Source organism: Carcharodon carcharias, chromosome 15 (genome assembly GCF_017639515.1).
Source record: "Carcharodon carcharias isolate sCarCar2 chromosome 15, sCarCar2.pri, whole genome shotgun sequence".
NCBI classification, from domain to species: domain Eukaryota; kingdom Metazoa; phylum Chordata; class Chondrichthyes; order Lamniformes; family Lamnidae; genus Carcharodon; species Carcharodon carcharias.
Window position 1 is genome coordinate 69829005 of NC_054481.1, and position 18338 is coordinate 69847342.

Here is an 18338-nt window from a genome sequence, read left to right on the forward strand (position 1 = left end):
GGTGCCTGGTTTGTCATCTTGCATTTATTAAATTACCCAATGCACTTCAGCGACACATCGTGTTATAGTCTTTCCAAGAAATTGTAAAATATGGATGAAATTTTAGAAATGGTTGTTAAGTTGTAAAATATTTCAGATAACCATTTATTGTAGGCTGCCTTCGCCATCTCAGTACCCAGCATATAGGTACAGAGCCACAGCTGTATGAAGTCCACATTGAAGAGCAACTGCCTGGCTGATAGCGCTTGGAAGGAGCACAAAATTAAGTAGATGTCACATACTGTACACTTTTACTAAGTGCAAGCACCAGGAAAGTAAAAAGTAAATAGAGCAAACTATGGGGGAGGGGTGGGGGAAGTTGCATCTTACTTGCAATGTACTGTGGAAATTTGTTTCAGAAGTGAAACTTACGTAGGTAGTGGGTCATAAGCACCTTTGATGTTCAGCGACATTATTATTGTTGAATCCCCCCCTATCAATATCCCAGGGCTTACCATTGACTAGAAAGTTACTGGACCAGCCATATAAATACTGGGGTTACAAGAGAAGGTGAGGGGCTGGGAACTCTGTGGTGAGTAAACTAACCACCTGACTCCCCAAAGCCTGTCCACCAGCTACAAGGCACAAGTCAAGTGTGTGATGGAATACTTTAAGTTGGCTGAGGGAGTGCACGCAACACTCAAGAAGCTTGACACCATCCATTGGGTCCTTTTTGACCCTAATGAGCTTCTGACCCCGTAAGCTCTCCATCACTAGGACTATCTATTTCCATCTCCATGACATTGCCTGTCTCCACCCCTACCTCAGTTCATCTACTAAAAACTTCATCTATCCCTTTGTTACTTTTAGACTAAGCTACTGCAATGCCCTCCTCACCAGTCTCTCATCTCTGTTCTGAAAAACCCATATTGACTCCTGGTCCAGCAACTCCTTAATTTTAAAATTCTCATACTTGTTTTCAAATTCCTCCATGGCATCATCCCTTCCTACCTCTCTCACCTCCTCCAATCCCCCAAGATCTCTGCTGTCTTGAGATTCCAGATTTTCACTGTTCCATTGGCAGCTATGCCTTCAGCTGCCTATGCACTAAACTCTGTACTTGCATGTCTAACCTTCTCTGGGTTTTTCTTACATTTTCTGAAGTATCATAAAGGATATCTTTTTCCTAATGTCCCCTCACTTAGCTCAATGTTGGATTTTGTTTCAAAGTACTCTGCAAGATGAGAAATCCAATCCAGTCATGCACAGCAAATCATAAAACATCATAACACAAAAACAGGTCTTTGGCCCAAGTCAGTGCTAGTGTTTCTCCATGCTAGTGTAATCCTACTTCACTGCTCATTCCCATGCTTCCCTTTTGCATAAACACATTCTCTTTTTAAAAAAGACAGTGGCCCAGGCCTTCGCCACAATGGAGAGGCCCATGGTCGTGCTGCATATGGCAGGCAAGCCTGGAAATTGTAAATCCCACCCCGAACACCAAATTTCTTATTCCCACAAGGCAGGACTGGAGTCAGGCCTGAGGGTTTGCACATGCACGATTTATGGAGACTGCTAGGCTTTTAAATCATCTGCTGCTTCTGCTGAAGTGGGATTTTGGTAGGCCAGGACTATAAAATCCAGAATGTGCAGATTAGACCAGATAAGAGCTGGTGGATTTGTTTGATTAGCCAGGGTATCGCTTTAGATATGGTCCCAGGACACCTTTGAGAGAGGTAAGGCACCCTTTTTTAAAGTTCCCAAAAGTCAACATGATTGTGCTAGAAAGTGCATAAACTCCTTAGAACTGTGAAAGAATATCAAGCTGTCAAAGGATATTGGGTGAATTGTCAGGGAGGGGATAAGGGCAAAGGATAGTGGGTGGAGGGCATTGGTTGGCATAAATTGGTATGGGGGCTATAAAAGGCCATGTGGACCTGGGGGACATAGGGGATGTGAGGGGCTATAGTCGGGGTGGGTGGCGTAAAGGTGAATAGGTTAACATGGGGCAATGGCGGGGTGGGTTAGGTTTATGAGGTGATATAAGTTAGCATGGTGGGTGAAAGGGAGTGAGGGCTGGAGGACATTTTTTGTATTCTAAGTGCCAGAGCACAGGTAAGCCTTCCAACCAGCCCACCTCTGTATCCAGCAGCCACCACGCGTGTCCCTGGGGCAGCAGGCTCAATTTCTAATCCACCTGCCTTCTGAAACGAAAATCGGAACTGCGGGCAACCGTTTTTAAAGGTCAGGTTCATAGGGCCAGAAAAATCTGGGCCATTATGAAGTTTACTTTAACAAGATTGTACTAGCAGATTTCACTTTGTAACAGCCATATAAAATAAATACAAAACTCCTAACCTTTTCTAAGCTACTGATTAATTTATGTCCTAATTAGCAGAACAGTCCATCGTTGGTTTCTGTATCATAACCTTCATAATCTCACATTTATATCAGGATAATGAACCTTCTCAGCTCGTTTAAAAAAAATGCTAACTTCAAGTCTCTTCTTCTCTGTAACCCTTCATCACAAAAAGTAGTAACTCCAAGTGCCTTTCTGCTAAATGCAGTCAACAGAGAGAAGAGCCAATTTTGTAAGTGTCTGGGTACTTTTGTAAGTACCTGATAACTGATGTGCCAAATTTAGCAATCTGAATTGTTATTTTTGTCATTTTCAGTGATGCATCAGCTTAATTGTAGGCATTCCTCTGCAAAGTGCTCCCAAACCAATAGTCACAATTATTTTCAGTGATTTAGTCATATAGCACTGCTCACACGTTTAAAATGGTAATTGCTTTCTGAAGTTTAATCTTTTAAATGTGTTAATTAACTTGATACTGTATTTTTTAAAGACTTTTCATGCACCTGTTACTGCATTATCTTTGTAGCATTACTTTCTCTTGCTGCTTGCTACCATATTTTGCATTGAAGACTTCTTTTGCAGATACCTTTCACCACAACATTGTGAAGGTGATTCATTAGGAATTCCATGGATATTGATGAAATTGGAAGTATCTTAAGCACAGGGAACAAAGGAAAATGTACACCTTAGTCACATCCCAGGAGCAAGGTCTGTAGATGTAGGTACATTTGGCTGTTGCCTGAAAGCTGTCTTAGCCATCTACACTTCACAAGGGAGGTTGTGACTGAGTTACGTCATCTGCTCAGAACTACCTCCAGCCAAGATTTATACTACTGGTTATTTTTGCTATGTTGCAGAATGGAGTGAAGCTGACTCAGAGTGAAGACTTGGGAGTTTTAAGTGTTAATTTTGTTCTTAAATTTTGCTCTTAAAATCTTAATTAGCTGTAACTGGAAAGTACTGTGTAAGCAGGCTAAGTTCTTTCTTGCAGTTTAGACAGGGTAAACTCACTCTCAGCCGTAGGAGCTGAGTAGTTAATTAGTTAACTGGTTGAATCTGGTTACTGTATCACCAGTTCAGTTTATTATAAATTCAGGGTTTAGTACAGATGACTAACTGAGTGAAGACTTGGAGTTTGGTGAGAAGGGAGTTGGGAGGAGGGGCAGAAGGAATTGTTTGTTTCCTCTTTCTATCTTTCTCAACCAATAGAAATTGGTTCTTCCTCTACTACAGGGAAATGAGCCAGCTGTTTGGTGAGTATCTGGTAAGTGGGTAATTCTATTCTATCCCTAAGGTTTAAAATACTGCACAATTTGATGGTAAACTTAAAATATATAAGAAAGCAACATAAATAACTGATCAATATAATTAAGTAATTATTTAAAACACATTAAGGATGACAGGGCAGGTGATGTGTCAAGGCTACAGTGGGTGGGAGCTCCTGGTAACATTGTGATCCAGGGCGAACACATCTGCTAGATGAATTATTAGGAGTGAAATAACCCTGATAAATCTAGCACCAAACCTGCAATATTTTAGTATGTATCTGTTTAACATGTTTAATTTTGTTTTTAAAAAGGAAGTGAATTTGCGGCTTGAGGAACTTCAGCTCAGAGTCATTGAGCTGGAGGCTGAGCTGCAGACTCTGCGACACATCAGGGAGGGGGAAAGCTACCTGGTTGCTTTATACCAGGAGGCAGTCACACCATTTAAAAGGATATTATGATTTGGTCAATGGCCAAGGACAGGAGGGTGTGACTGCAAGTGAGGCAGGTAAGGGGACGCAGAGGGCAGGAGTGCAGAAGTGTGATCCTCTGCAATTGTCCAATAGTTTTGAGGTTCTCCCAGCTTGTTTGGATGAGAGTGGAGTCTGGGCTGCAGGGTGGATGAGCAAATTAGCCATGGCACTGTGGTACAGGAAGCCACCCAAGTCGGGGAGCTAAAAGGAATGTAGTGGTAGTACGGGACACCATATTAAAGGAGGTTGACACTTCTCTGTAGCAAAGAGCGAGAGTCCAGATGGCTTTGTTGCCTGCCCTGTGCCAAGGTTTGGGACATCTGCTCAGGGCTGGAGAGGAACTAGTAGTGGGAGGCAGAGGATCCAGTTGCTGTGGCCCATGTAGGTCCAAAGACGTAGGCAGGATGAGGAAGGGTGCTCTGCATAGTCAGTATGAGGAGCTAGGCACCAAATTAAGCAGAACGTCAAAGGTAATAATTTCTGGATTATTACCTGAGCCACGCACAAATTGGCATAGGGCAAATAAGATTAGAGCAATTAATGCGTGGCTCAAAGACTGGTGTGGGAGAAGTGGGTTCTGGTTTGTGGGGCACTAGCACCAGTACTGGGGAAAGTGGGTTCTGGACCATTGGGATGGTCTACACCTGAATCGTGCTGGGGCTGGTGACTTTGCAAGCTGCCTAAGTAAGGAAGTAGAGAGGGTTTTAAACTGAAGAGTGAGGCAAGAGATCAGATTTGCGTAGACGTGGTAAACCAAAGAGTAGAGACAAGGCAAGAGAGGCAGGTATTAATATGGGAAATGATAGACTGTGACAGGAAGGGACAGACAGATAAATCTAAGAGTAAATCAGCAGATAAGGTTAGACATGTCAAAAATAATAGGGCATAACTAAAGGCTCTGTATCTAAATGCAAGTAGCATTCAAAACAAGACAGATGAACTGATAGTGCAAATAGAAATAAGTAAGTATGATCTGATGACCATACAGAGACATGGCTACAGGATGACATAGATTGGGACCTGAATATTGAAGGGTATGTGACATTTAGAAAGGACAGGAATTTAGGAGGTGGAGGGGTGGCTCTTAATTAATTATGGTATTAGCAAATTAGAGAGGGATGACCTAAGTTTAGGAAACCAGGATGTAGAAGTGGTTTGGGTTAAGGTGAGGAATGATAAAGACAAGAAGTCACTTGTGGGAGTAGTGTAAGGCTCCGTAATTAACTACACAGTAGGACAGAGTATAAAAGAAGAGATAATGGGAGCTTGCCAGAAAGATTCCAGCATTAACCATGAGGGATTTTAATCTACATATAGACTAGAAAAATCAGATGGACAAAGGGAGCATAGATGAGTTCATAGGATGTTTTTGAGATAGTTTCTTAGAACAGCACATTTTGAAGCCAACCAGAGAGCAGGTTATATTAGCTATGCCTGTCTCTTTGTGGGGTATGTGGAACATTACTTATTCCAGTCCTACTCCAGCCCCCTTCCACAACTCTTTCTCCAGTACATCGATGATTACTTCGGTGCTGCTTCATGCTTTTGTCGGGACTTGGAAAAATTTATTAATTTTGCTTCCAATCTCCCCCCTTCCATCATTTTCACATGGTCCATCTCTGACACTTCCCTTCCCTTCCTTGACCTCTCTGTCTCAATCTCTGGTGATAGACTGTCCACCCATATCCATTACAAGCCTACCGACTCCCACATCTACCTCGACTACAGCTCCTCACACCCCGCTTCCTCTAAGGACTCCATCCCATTCTCTCAGTTCCTTTGCCTCCATTGCATCTGTTCTGATGAAGCTACCTTCAAAAACAGTTCGTCTGACATGCCCTCCTTCCTTAACCAAGGTTTTCCACCCACGGTTGTTGACAGGGCCCTCAACCGTATCCGGCCCATCTCCCGCGCATCCACCCTCACACCTTCTCCTCTCTCCCAGAAACATGATAGGGTCCCCCTTGTCCTCACTTATCACCCCACCAGCCTCCGCATTCAAAGGATCATCCTCCACCATTTCTGCCAACTCCAGCATGATGCCACCACCAAACACATCTTCCTTTCACCCCCTCCCCGGGTAAACTCACTCTCAGCCGTAGGAGCTGAGTAGTTAATTAGTTAACTGGTTGAATCTGGTTACTGTATCACCAGTTCAGTTTATTATAAGTTCAGGGTTTAGTACAGATGACTAACTGAGTGAAGACTTGGAGTTTGGTGAGAAGGGAGTTGGGAGAAGGGGCAGAAGGAATTGTTTGTTTCAGTCACCAGGGAAGTGGTATTGTGTAAATAGTTGGGGCTGCGGGCTGACAAATTCCCAGGTCAGGATGGACTTCAGCCTAAGGCCTTGAAAAAAGTGGTGAATGAGATTGTTGATGCATTGGTTTAATTTTCCAACATTCCCTAGATTTGAGGAAGATTCCATTAGATTGGAAAATAGCAAATGTAACTCCTTTATTCAAAAAGGGAAGGAGACAGAATGCAGGACACGATAGACCAGTTAGCCTAACATCATACGGAAAATGTTAAAAGTTATTATCAAAGATGTTATAGCAGGACACTTAGAAAAATTCAAGGCAATCAGGCAGAAAGGGAGATCATGTTTAACCAATTATTGGAGCTCTTTGACAGAGTCACGTGTGCTGTGGATAAAGGGGAACTGGTGGATAAACTGTACTTAGATTTCCAGAAGGCATTTGATAAAGTGCCTCATCAAAGGTTATTGCAGAAAATAAAAGCTCATGGTGAAGAGGGTAACATATTGACACGGATAGAAGGAGAGTGAGAGAGGAGGACCCTGGGACAGGCAGTCAGCAGCACCTAGAGGAGAGTGGAGAGTAGGCATTCAAGGAGGAAATAATGAGAATATAGGGCAAATATGTTCTCATAAAGACAAAGGGGGGGACCAAGTCCGGAGAACCCTAGATGTCAAGGAACATGAAGGTTAGGATTAAGAAAAAAAAGAGAAGATTATGGCAGATACCGAGGCTCAATACGGCAGAGTTCTTAGAGGAGTTTAAATTACGCAGAGGGGAACCTAAAAAGGAAATTAGGGAAGCTAAGTGAATGCATGAGAAAGCATTGGTGGGTAGAATAAAGGAAAATGCAAAGGGGTTTTTAAAATATATAAAGAGGAAGAGAATAACTAGGGAAAGGGTGGGGCCAATTAGGGACCAAAAAAGTAATCTGTGCGTGGATCCAGAAGATGTGAGTACAGTCCTCAATGAATACTTTGCATCGGCCTTCACAATGGAATAGGACAATACGGGTATAGACATCAGGGTGGAGGACTGTGAAATATTAGAGGAAATTAACATAGAAAGAGAGGAGGCATTAGCGGGTTTAGCGCTCTTAAAAGTGGATAAATCCACAGGCCCTGATGAGATATATCCCAGGCTGTTGCGGGAGGCATGGAGAGTTATCAGGGGCCCTGGCAGTAATTTTCAAATCCTCCCTAGCCGCAGGTGAGGTGCCAGCAGACTGGAGGACTGCTAACGTTGTCCCATTATTAAAAAGGAAGGAAGGGATAGACCAGGAAATAATAAACCAGTCAATCTAACCTCACTGGTGGGAAAGTTGCCAGAATTCTGGGGGAGAGAATATATCTGCACTTGGAAAGACACGGATTAATCAGGGATAATAGGCATGGATTTGTTAAGGGAAAACCGTGTTTAACAAATTTGATGGAATTTTTGGAGGACGTAACCTTGAGTATGGGTGAGGGTAATGCATTTGACGTGGTCTATATGGACATTAGCAAGACTTTTGATACGGTCCCTCATTGCAGACTGGTCAAGAAAGTAAGAGCCCATGAGATCCAAGGCAAAGTGGCACGTTGGATCCAAAATTGGCTGAGAAGCAGAGGGTGATGGTGGAGGGGTGTTTCTGTGACTGGAAGTCTATTTCCAGTGGGTTCCGCAGGGCTCGGTGCTGAGGCCCTTGCTTTTTATGGCGCCCATAAATGATTTGGACTTAAATGTAGGGGGTAAGATCAAGAAGTTTGTGGATTACACAAAAATTGGCATGGTGGTAAATAGTGAGGAGGATAGCTGTAAACTGCATGAGGATATCAATAGACTGGTCAGGTGGGCAGAGCAGTAGGAAATGGAGAGGTGTGAGGTAATGGGCAGAGCTAACAAGGCAAAGGATTACACAATGAATGGCAGGACCCTGGAAAATACTGAAGATCAGAAGGACCTCAGTGTGCGTATCCACAGATCCCTGAAGGTAGCAGGGCAGGTAGATAATATGGTAAGGAAAGCATGTGGGATATTTGCCTTTATCAGCCGAGGCGTAGGATACAAGAGCAGGGAGGTTACGCTGAAACTGTATAAAACGCTGGTTAGGCCACAATTGGAGTATTGCATGCAGTCCTGGTCACCACATTATAGGAAAGATGTGATTGCATTGGAGAGGATGCAGAAGAGATTTACCAGGATGCTACCTGGGCTAGAGGGTCTGAGCTATGAGGAAAGATTGGATAGGCTGGAGTTATTTTCCTTGGAGCTGCGAAGGTTGAGAGGGGACTTGATAGAGATGTATAAGATTATGAGGGGCATAAGTAGGGTAGATAGGAAGGCACTTTTTCCATTAGTAGAGGGGTCAATAACCAGGGAGCATAGATTTAAGGTAAGAAGTAGAAGGCTAAGAGGGGAGTTGAGGAGAAACTTTTTCACCCAGAGGGTGGTGGGAGTCACTGCCTGAATGAATGGTTGAGTCAGAAACTCTCGTAACATTTAGGAAGTATTTAGATGTTCACTTGTGTTGCCATAGCCTCCAGGGCTATGGGCCAAGCACTGGAAAATAGGATTAGTGTAGTCAGATCTTTGTTGACTGGTGCTCCTTCTGTGCTATAGACTAAGATTGGCTAGCTAGCAGGAAGCAGAGAGTTGGCATAAATGGGTCTTTTTCTGGTTGGCAGGATATGCCACAGGGATCACTGCTGGGGCCTCAACTTTTTACAATTTATATAAACGATTTGGATGAAGGAACCAAAGGAATGGTTGCTAAATTTGCTGATGCCACAAAGATAGGTAGGAAAGTAAATTGTGAAGAGGACGTAAGGAGGCTACAAGGGAAAGAGGTAAAGTGAGTCGGCAAAGATTTAGCAATTAAAATATAATGTGGGCAAATGTGAAATCGTTCATTTTGACAGGAAGAGTAAATAAGAGCTTATTACCTAAATGGTGAGAGATTGCAGAGCTCTGAGATTCAGAGGGATCTGGCTGTCCTAGTGCATGAATCACAAAAGGTTAGTATACAGGTACAGCAGGTACTTAGGAAAGCTAATAGAATGTTATCATTTACTGTGAGGGGAGTTGATTACAAAAGTAGGGAGATTATGCTTCAGTTAGAACAGGACATTGGTAAGACCATTGTATTGTGTACAGTACTGGTCTCCTTTTTAAAGAAAAATATAAATGCATTAGAGGCAGTTCAGAGAAGGTTTACTAGACTAATACCAAGAATGGGCGGGTTGCCTTGAGGAAAGGTTGGACAGGTTAGGCTTGTCTCCACTGGAATCTAGAAGAGTAAGAGGCAACTGAATTGAAACCTTTCAGATCTTGAGGGGTCTTGACCGGGTGGATGTGTAGAGGATGTTTCCTCTTGTGGGAGAATCTAGAACTATGGGTCAGTGTTTAAAAATAAGAGGTCACTCATTTAAGACAGATGAGGAATAATATTTTTCTCTTAGAGGGTTCTGAGTCTTTGGAACTCTTTCTTAAAATGCGATGAAAGCAGAGCCTTTGAATATTTTAAAGAGATTCTTGATTAACAAGGAGGTGAAAGGTTATGGGGAGTAGGCAGGAATGTGGGGTTGAGGTTACATTCAGATCAGCACTGATCTTATTGAATGGCAAAGCAGACTCAAGGGACCGACTGGCCTACTCCTGCTCCTAAATTGTTTGTTTGTATATAACTTGCATTTAAATAGTATTTTGCAATCAATGAGTAGCTTTTGAAGTATAAACAATTATGTAGGCAAATAATGTAACAAATTCGTACATTGCAAAACCAGTACCAACCCCCTCCCCCCAACCAAGAGCAAATAATATGAGTCACTCTGTTTTTGGCAAAATTGGTCAAAAGGAGAACTTTAGGCAGGAATTTCCTACTCATAATAATGCAGCAGGATTTTGAATACACAGAGCTTTGATTTAACATCCCATTCAAGAGACTGCACTTATGACAATGAAGTGCCTGCAACATACTGATCCAGTTAAGTGAGCTACTTACTGGAGATGCCTCTTAAGTCAGACTTCAATCCATTGGTACGTAAAACAAATGCAATCTGTGTAGTTGAAGTGAAGTTGCCAGCAAGTGGTTGCTATTTGCTTTCTGTAGTGCATTACCAGCCTGATGAACTTCTGTTAGTTTGCCAGTAAAAAGACACAGATATTGCCAATAGATTTGGAAAAATATGTTAAATGAAAACTCCACAGCAGAAGGCACAAAAGGTCAATAACAAAGTAGTTGTCGGCAATAATAACTTGCATTTGTATAGCACTTTTAACATATTGTAATGCCCCAAGGAGCTTCACAGGAGCATTATCAAACTTTGACACCAATCTACATAAAGTGATAATAGGGCAGATGCCCAAAGCAAGGTTAGAAGTGGAGCATCTTAAAGGAAGAGAGAGAGGTGGGAGTTAATTCCAGAGTTTAAGGACTAGAGATCTGAAGGCATGCTTGTCAGTAGTTAAATGATTTAAGATGATGAGAAATGCACAATAGGCCAGAAATAGAGAATCATAGAGATCTCGGTGGGTTGTAAGGCAGGAGAAGATAAAGGTCAGGAGGGTTGAGGCCCTGGAGGGATTTGAAAACAAGAATACCCTGTGTAAAACCAAATGATCAAAACTGGCTTAGAACTAAGAGGCCAATGAATCCTTTTGTAACAGTAACTGGACTCTTTAAATGCACTTCTGTGTTGCGCTTACCATCTAAAAACCCTGGACATCTTTTTATACATTTACATTCTGCATTAATAACAAAAAATAGGATGATTCTCAAGTGATATGAAAAGGAAAACCTAATACTGTCCTATGTAGAACATGCTCTATGTATATCAATCCCTCTGCCTTACCTGCTTTTATTACTCATTAGGTATTCATTCATGGGATGTGAGCATTTGTTGCCCTTGAGAAGGTGGTGATGAACTGCCTTTCTTGAACCACGGCAATCCATGTAGTGTAATTAAACCCATAGTGCTGTTAGGAAGTCCCAGGAATTTGAACTAGTGACAGTATTAGGAAGTAGGGATAGTTTAAGGAAGTTGTATTGGTATTTGTAACTGTTAGGAATGAGTTTTAGCTTTAAGGCTTAAGTTTGATTTGTATTTCTGTATCTGTGTGTTAAGGAAAGTCAAATGGAGTTTTAGTTTCACTTTAAAAGGGTGCTTGCATTTCTAATGACGTTTTTTACGACTGTTGCAGCTAAGTTAAACAAGGGTAAAAGAATTGGATTGTTGCCTGGAAACAGAGGGCCAAAGAGGCAGGGGCTTCCCACAGACACACACAAGAAGAAAGACAGCAGTTTGTTTTGGAAGCTGTTGGAGTTCAGCTGGCTTTGAAATCGCTGCTAGGAGAGACTGGAGCAAAGGGGACAAATAACCAGTTCCAAGCTAAAGAATGGCCCCAAAATACAGGGAAGTGGAAGAGGGGAAAGTCCGAAGCAGACCTTCGAGTCCAAGGAATGATGGGAACCTGAGTAAGGTCCTGTTAATGAAGTTAAGAGTGAGGGGCAGAGAGAGAAAGGCCCCAAGCTTAGATGTAAAGAGGCAAAAGCTGCAGGAAGCAGATTTAAAGTGAGAACAGCTTGCAAGAGGCAAGAAGGCCCAAAGAGACAATTGAGGTCTGTAACTCTTTGCTATGGCCATGTGAAGCAGTGGTACTGTTGTGGCTGGGTCAGTGAGAGAGTGTGCGTGGAATGCATGTGGTGACCCAGGGGAGAGGAACATTGGAAGGAGAGTTCATTACTAATAAATCGTAAATAAATAAATTCATAAATCCCCAGGCCCAGATGACATGTATCCCAGACTAGGGAAGAGATTGCAGGGGCCCTGACATTAATTTTCAAATCCTCTCTGGCTACAGGAGAGGTGCTAGAGGACTGGAGGACAGCTAATGTACTATTATTCAAGAAGCGTGGGAGGGATAAACCAGGAAACTATAGGCCAGTGAGTCTAACATCAGCAGTAGGGAAACTTTTGGACAGAATTCTGAGGGACAGAATAAATCTCCACTTGGGGAGGCAAGGATTAATCAAGGGTAGTGTATATGACTTTGTCAGGGGGAGGTCATGTCTAACAAATTTGATTGAATTTTTCGAGGTGAATAGGTGTGTAGATGAGGTTAGTGCAGTTGATGTAGTCTATATGGACTTCAGTAAGGCTTTTGATAAGGTCTCACATGGGAGACTGGTCAAGAAGGTAAGAGCCCATGGGAAACAAAAGCAGAATTACCTGGAAAAACTCAGCAGGTCTGTGGAAGGGTCATGAGGACTCAAAACGTCAACTCTTCTTCTCTGCCGATGCTGCCAGACCTGCTGAGTTTTTCCAGGTAATTCTGTTTTTGTTTTGGATTTCCAGCATCCGCAGTTTTTTGTTTTTATAACAGCCCATGGGATTCAGGGCAATTTGGCAAATTGGATCCAAAATTGGCTTAGTGGCAGGAGGCAGAGGGTGATGGTCGAAGACTGTTTTTGTGACTGGAAGCCTGTATCCAGTGGCATACCACAGGGTTTGGTGCTGGGTCCCTTGCTGTTTGTAGTGTACATTAATGATCTAGACATGAATGTATCAAGCAAACTCAGTTAGGAAGAAGAGAGCAGAATTGGTTCCATGTACATGAATGTGCAATCAAATTAGTATGTTATGGTGCAAAAGCAGCCTTTGACTATGTGTATCACTAAGGGCTGGGTTGTATTAAACTGAGCATGAGCCTGTCCCTCGTCATTTTTATTACAGGACATATTTTCATCACAGCTGAAATTTGGATCAGGTACAATTTGAGGATGTGAGAAAAACAGTGTGGAGCCCAAAAGTAGAATTTAATGGACTGACATGTCTGCTGGCAGCTTGTAGAGAATTTTAAACAACTTTGGAATTGCATTTTTAAATTAGGGTTGTCTCTGTAAGTTTATAATAGTTTAGAGGATTTTTAATATAGATTTTGAAAAGGGGTGTAGAACATCATGATAAATTTTAAGATGCCAAATTGGTTGCCACTATGTGATTGTAAAATAACTTGTTGCAGTGTGTAATTTTACAAAATAAAACACAAGCTTTCATGTAGTGTTTTCATAGCCTAAGGATATTCCAAGGTGCTTCACAATTAATGAATTACTTTTAAAATGTTGTCACCAATGTTTTGTTGGTAAACTTGGCAACCAGTTTGTGCCCAGTAACAATAATGAGATGAATTAGTGAATTTTAAGAGAACTTCCTGTTCTTAAGAAAGTGCCATGAAGGCTTAAGAATATCTATCTGAATAGCCTGTCTCATCCAAAGAATAGCACTGATGCCACTGCAACACACTCTCAGTACTGTATTTGGGATATCTCCAGAGATTGAATGCTCAAATCCTGTATTCACCTGAACCTATGACTCGAAAGGAAAAAAAATGCTACCATTCAGCAAAGCTATCACTTTAATCTCAACACCACCAACAACTGTCCAAGGCAATGACATGTGTAAAGCGCACAACTTGCAATTCTTTTTAAATTTTGATTTTTTGGTTGCTTTATCATTTCGCAGAAGCACACCACATTATAATTTAAATTAGTATTAAACAACAGAGGTCTTCATGCTGGGATATCCTTAACATGATAGGAACAATACACATGGTGATTTTTAGTTATGAAAGATTGTTTAATCCAAATTTTTTCATGCTTTTAGGATTTTGTTTTAAAGGAGTTTCTTAGGGATGTATGTGTCAGTGGCAAGACTGTCATTTATTGTCCACCTCTAGCCATGTCAGTGGTGGGTTTCTTGAACTACTGCAGCCAGTGTGTTGGAGGTGCTTCTACAATGCTGTTAGGGAGTTGAACAGTTCCCTATACTGAGCAATAATGGAGGAATGGTGATGGATAATCAGGTCAGGATGATGTGTGATTTGGTGGGTCACTTATGATGGTATTCCGCTGCATCTGCTGCCCTTGCCCTTTTACGTGATGGAGGCCATGGGTTTGAGAGGTACTGTCAAGGAAGCCTTGGTGAGTTGCTATGGTGCAACCTGTAAGTCTTCTAGGCATGATAAACATGTTTTGTGGAGTAAAAACAGAAAATGCTGGAAATGCTCAGCAGGTCCAGGCAACATCTGTGGAGAGAAACAGAGGTAACATTTTAGTTTGGTGACCTTTCATCAGTTCTGGTGAAGGATCATCATCAAACTGAAATATTAACTCTTTCTCTCCACAAATGCTGCCTGATTGTATTTCCAGAATTTTGTTTTTCAGGTTTTCAACATTTGCAGTATTTTGCTTGTGCATGCATGTGGAGTGTTGAGTGTTGTTACTGCTGCATTCTTCTCATTAAGTATCCCATCACACTCCTTGCAGGGTGTGAAGAGGTTTGGAGAATCAGCAGCTGAATCACTTGCTGAATACCCAGCCTCTGACCTGCTCCAGTAGCCACAAGTTTTATTCACCTGGTCCAGTTGACTCGAGTTGAATTCGATACTCCGCACCTCTGTGGTAATGCCTTAAAATGTCAAGGAAAAGTGTTCTCCATTATTCGAGATTGTCATTCTCAGGCAATTGTGTGGCACAAACATTACTTCCACTTATCAGCTCAAGTCTGGATGTTGTGCAAGGCATGCTATAAATGGGCATGGATTTTAAAAAAAAATCATTCACAAGATGTGGGCTTCGCTGGCTGGGCCAGCTTTTATTGTCCATCCCTAATTACCCTTGAGAAGGTGGTGGTGAGCTGCCTTCTTCAACCGCTGCACTACATATAGTGCAGATACACCCACAGTGCTGTAAGGGAGGGAGTTCCAGGATTTTGACCCAGTGACGGTGAAGGAATGGCGATATATTTCCAAGTCAGGGTGGTCAGTGACTTGGAGGGGAACTTCCAGGTGGTGGCATTCCCATGTATCTGCTGCCCTTGTCCTTCTAGATGGTAGCGGCCATGAGTTTGGAAGGTGCTGTCTAAGGAGCCTTGGTGAATTCCTGCAATGCACCTTGTAAATGGTACACACTGCTGCTACTGTGCGTCAGTGGTGGAGGGAGTGAATGTTTGTGGATGTGGTGCCAACTGTTCTGGACGGTGTCAAGCTTCTTGAGTGTATGGGAGCTGCACTCATTCAGGCAAGTGGGGAGTATTCCATCACACTCCTGACTTGTGCCTTGTAGATAATGGACAGACTTTGGGGAGTCAGGAGGTGAGTTACTTATTACATGATTCATAGTCTCTGATCAACTCTTGTGGCCACGGTATTTATATGGCTAGTCCAGTTCAGTTTCTGGTCAATGGTAACCCCCAGTATGTTGATAGCGGGAGATTCAGTGATGGTAATGCCATTGAACATCAAGGGCAGAAGGTTAGATTCTCTCTTGTTGGAGATGGTCATTGCCTGGCACTTGTGTTGTGCAAATGTTGCTTGCCACCTGTCAGCCCAAGCCTGGATATTGTCCAGGTCTTGCTACATTTGGACATGGACTGCTTCAGTATCTGATGAGTTGTGAATGGTGCTGAACATTGTGATATCAGCTAACATCCTCGCTTCTGATCTAATGATGAAAGGAAAGTCATTGATGAAGCTGGTTGGGCTGAGGACACTATCCTGAGGAACTCTTGCAGTGATGTCCTGGAACTGAAATGACTGACCTCCAACACCCACACCCATCTTCCTTTGTGCTAGGTATGACGCCATCCAGTGGAGAGTTTCCCCCGATTCCCATTGGCTCTAGTTTTGTTAGGGCTCCTTGATGCCACACTCAGTCAAATGAGGCCTTGATGTCAAGGGCAGTCACTCTCACCTCATCTCGGGATGATCGAGAGTAGACCGATGGAGTGGAGATTGGCTAAATTGGATTTCTCCTGCTTTTTGTTTACAGGACATACCTGGGCAATTTTCCACATTGCCAGGTAGATGCCAGTATTGTAGTTGTACTGGAACAGCTTAGCTAGGGGCACAGCAAGTTCTGGAGCACGGTTCTTCAGTGCTATTGCCGTAATATTGTCAGGGCTCATAGCCTTTGCAGTATTCAGTGCCTTCAACCATTTGATATCACATGGAGTGAATCGAATTAGCTGAAGACTGGCATCTGTGATGCTGGGGACCTCTGGAGGAGGCTGAGATGGATCCACTTGGCACTTCTGGCTGAAGATTGTAGCAAATGCTCAGTCTTAACTTTTGCACTGATGTGCTGGGCTCCCCCGTCATTGAGGATGGGTATATTTGTGGAGCCTTCTTCTCCAGTGAGTTGTTAATTGTTCACCACCATTCACAATTGGATGTGGTGGGACTGCAGAGCTTAACTCTGATCCATTGGTTGTAAAATCGCTTAGCTCTATCACTTGTTGCTTATGCTATTTGGCACACAAGTAGTCCTGTGTTATAGCTTCACCAGGTTGACACCTCATTTTTAGCTATACCTGGTGCTGCTCCCGGCAAGCCCTCCTGCACTCTTCATTGAACCAGGGTTGATCCCCTGGCTTGATGGTAATGGTAGAGTGGGGTACATGCTAGGCCATGAGGTTACAGATTGTGTTTGAGTACAATTCTGCTGCTGCTGATGGCCCACAGCACCTCGCAGATGCCCAGTCTTGAGTTGCTATATCTGTTTGAAATCTATCCCATTTAGCAGTGGTAGTGCCAACACAACACGATGGAGGTTATCCTCAATGTGAAGGCGGGACTTCGTCTCCACAATGACTGTGCAGTGGTCACTCCTACTGATACCGTCATGGACAAATGCATCTGCAGCAGGCAATTGGTGAGGATGAGGTCAAGTATGTTTTTCCTTCTGGTTGGTTCCCTCACCACCTGCCACAGACCAGTCTAGCAGCTATGTCCTTTAGGACTCAGCCACCTCGGTCAGTTGTGGTGCTACTGAGCCACTCTTGGTTATGAAAATTGAAGTCCCCCACCAAGAGTACATTCTGCGCCCTTCCTACTCTCAGTGCTTCCTCTAAGTGGTGTTCAACATGGAGGATCACTGATTCATTGACTAAGGGATGATAAGTGGTAATCAGCACGAGGTTCCCTTGCCCATGTTTGATCTGATGCCATGATACTTCTTAAGGTCAGGAGTCTAAGTTGAGGACTCCCAGGGCAATTCCCTCCTGTTTATTGCTGTACCGCCATCTCTGCTGGGTCTGTCCTGCGATTGGACAGGGCATACCCAGGGATGGTGATGGTGGTGTCTGGGACATTATCTGCAAGGTATGATTCCGTGAGGACGACTATGTCAGGCTGTTGCTGGACTCACCTGTCCCACAGCTCTCCCAATTTTGGAATTAGACCCCGGATGTTAGTAAGGAGTACTTTGCAGAGTTGACAGGGTTGAGTTTGCTATATGTCATTTCCAATGCCTAAGTTGACATCAGGTGGCCGGTCTGGTTTCATTCCTTTTTCTGAGACTTTGTAGAGGTTTGATACAACTGAGCAGCTCGCTAGGCCATTTCAGAAGGCATTTAAGAGTCAACCACATTGCTGTGTGCACATGTAGACCAGGCCAGGTAAGGATAGCAGATTTCCTCCCCTATAGGACATTAGTGAATCAGATGGGTTTTACAACCATCAACAATGGTTTCATGGTCAGCATTAGACTTTTAATTCCAGATTTTTATTGAATTCAAATTCCACCCGGGTCCCCAGAGCATTACCCTAGGTTTCTGGATTACCAGTCGAGCGACAATACCACTACACTATCACCTCTGCCTGTTTCATTATCTAAGAAATTGAGAATGGAGTTGAACACTATGCAATCCTTAATGAACAGCTCTACTTCTGATGGAGGGAAGGCTATTGATGAAGTAGCTGAAGGTCACTAGGCCTAGGACACCAACTGCAGCAATGTTCTGGGGTAGAAATAATTGGCCTCCAGTAACCACAACTATCATCCTTTGTGCCAGGAATGATTCCGGCCACTGATGAGATTCCACCAGGTCCCCAATGACTTATATTTTGCATGGAGTCTTTGGTTCATCTCCTTGATAATGGAATGCTGCCTCCATGTCAAGGCCAGCCACTCTCAAATCACATGTGGAACTCGGCTTGTGTCCATGCTGAGGCTGAGTGGTCCTGATGA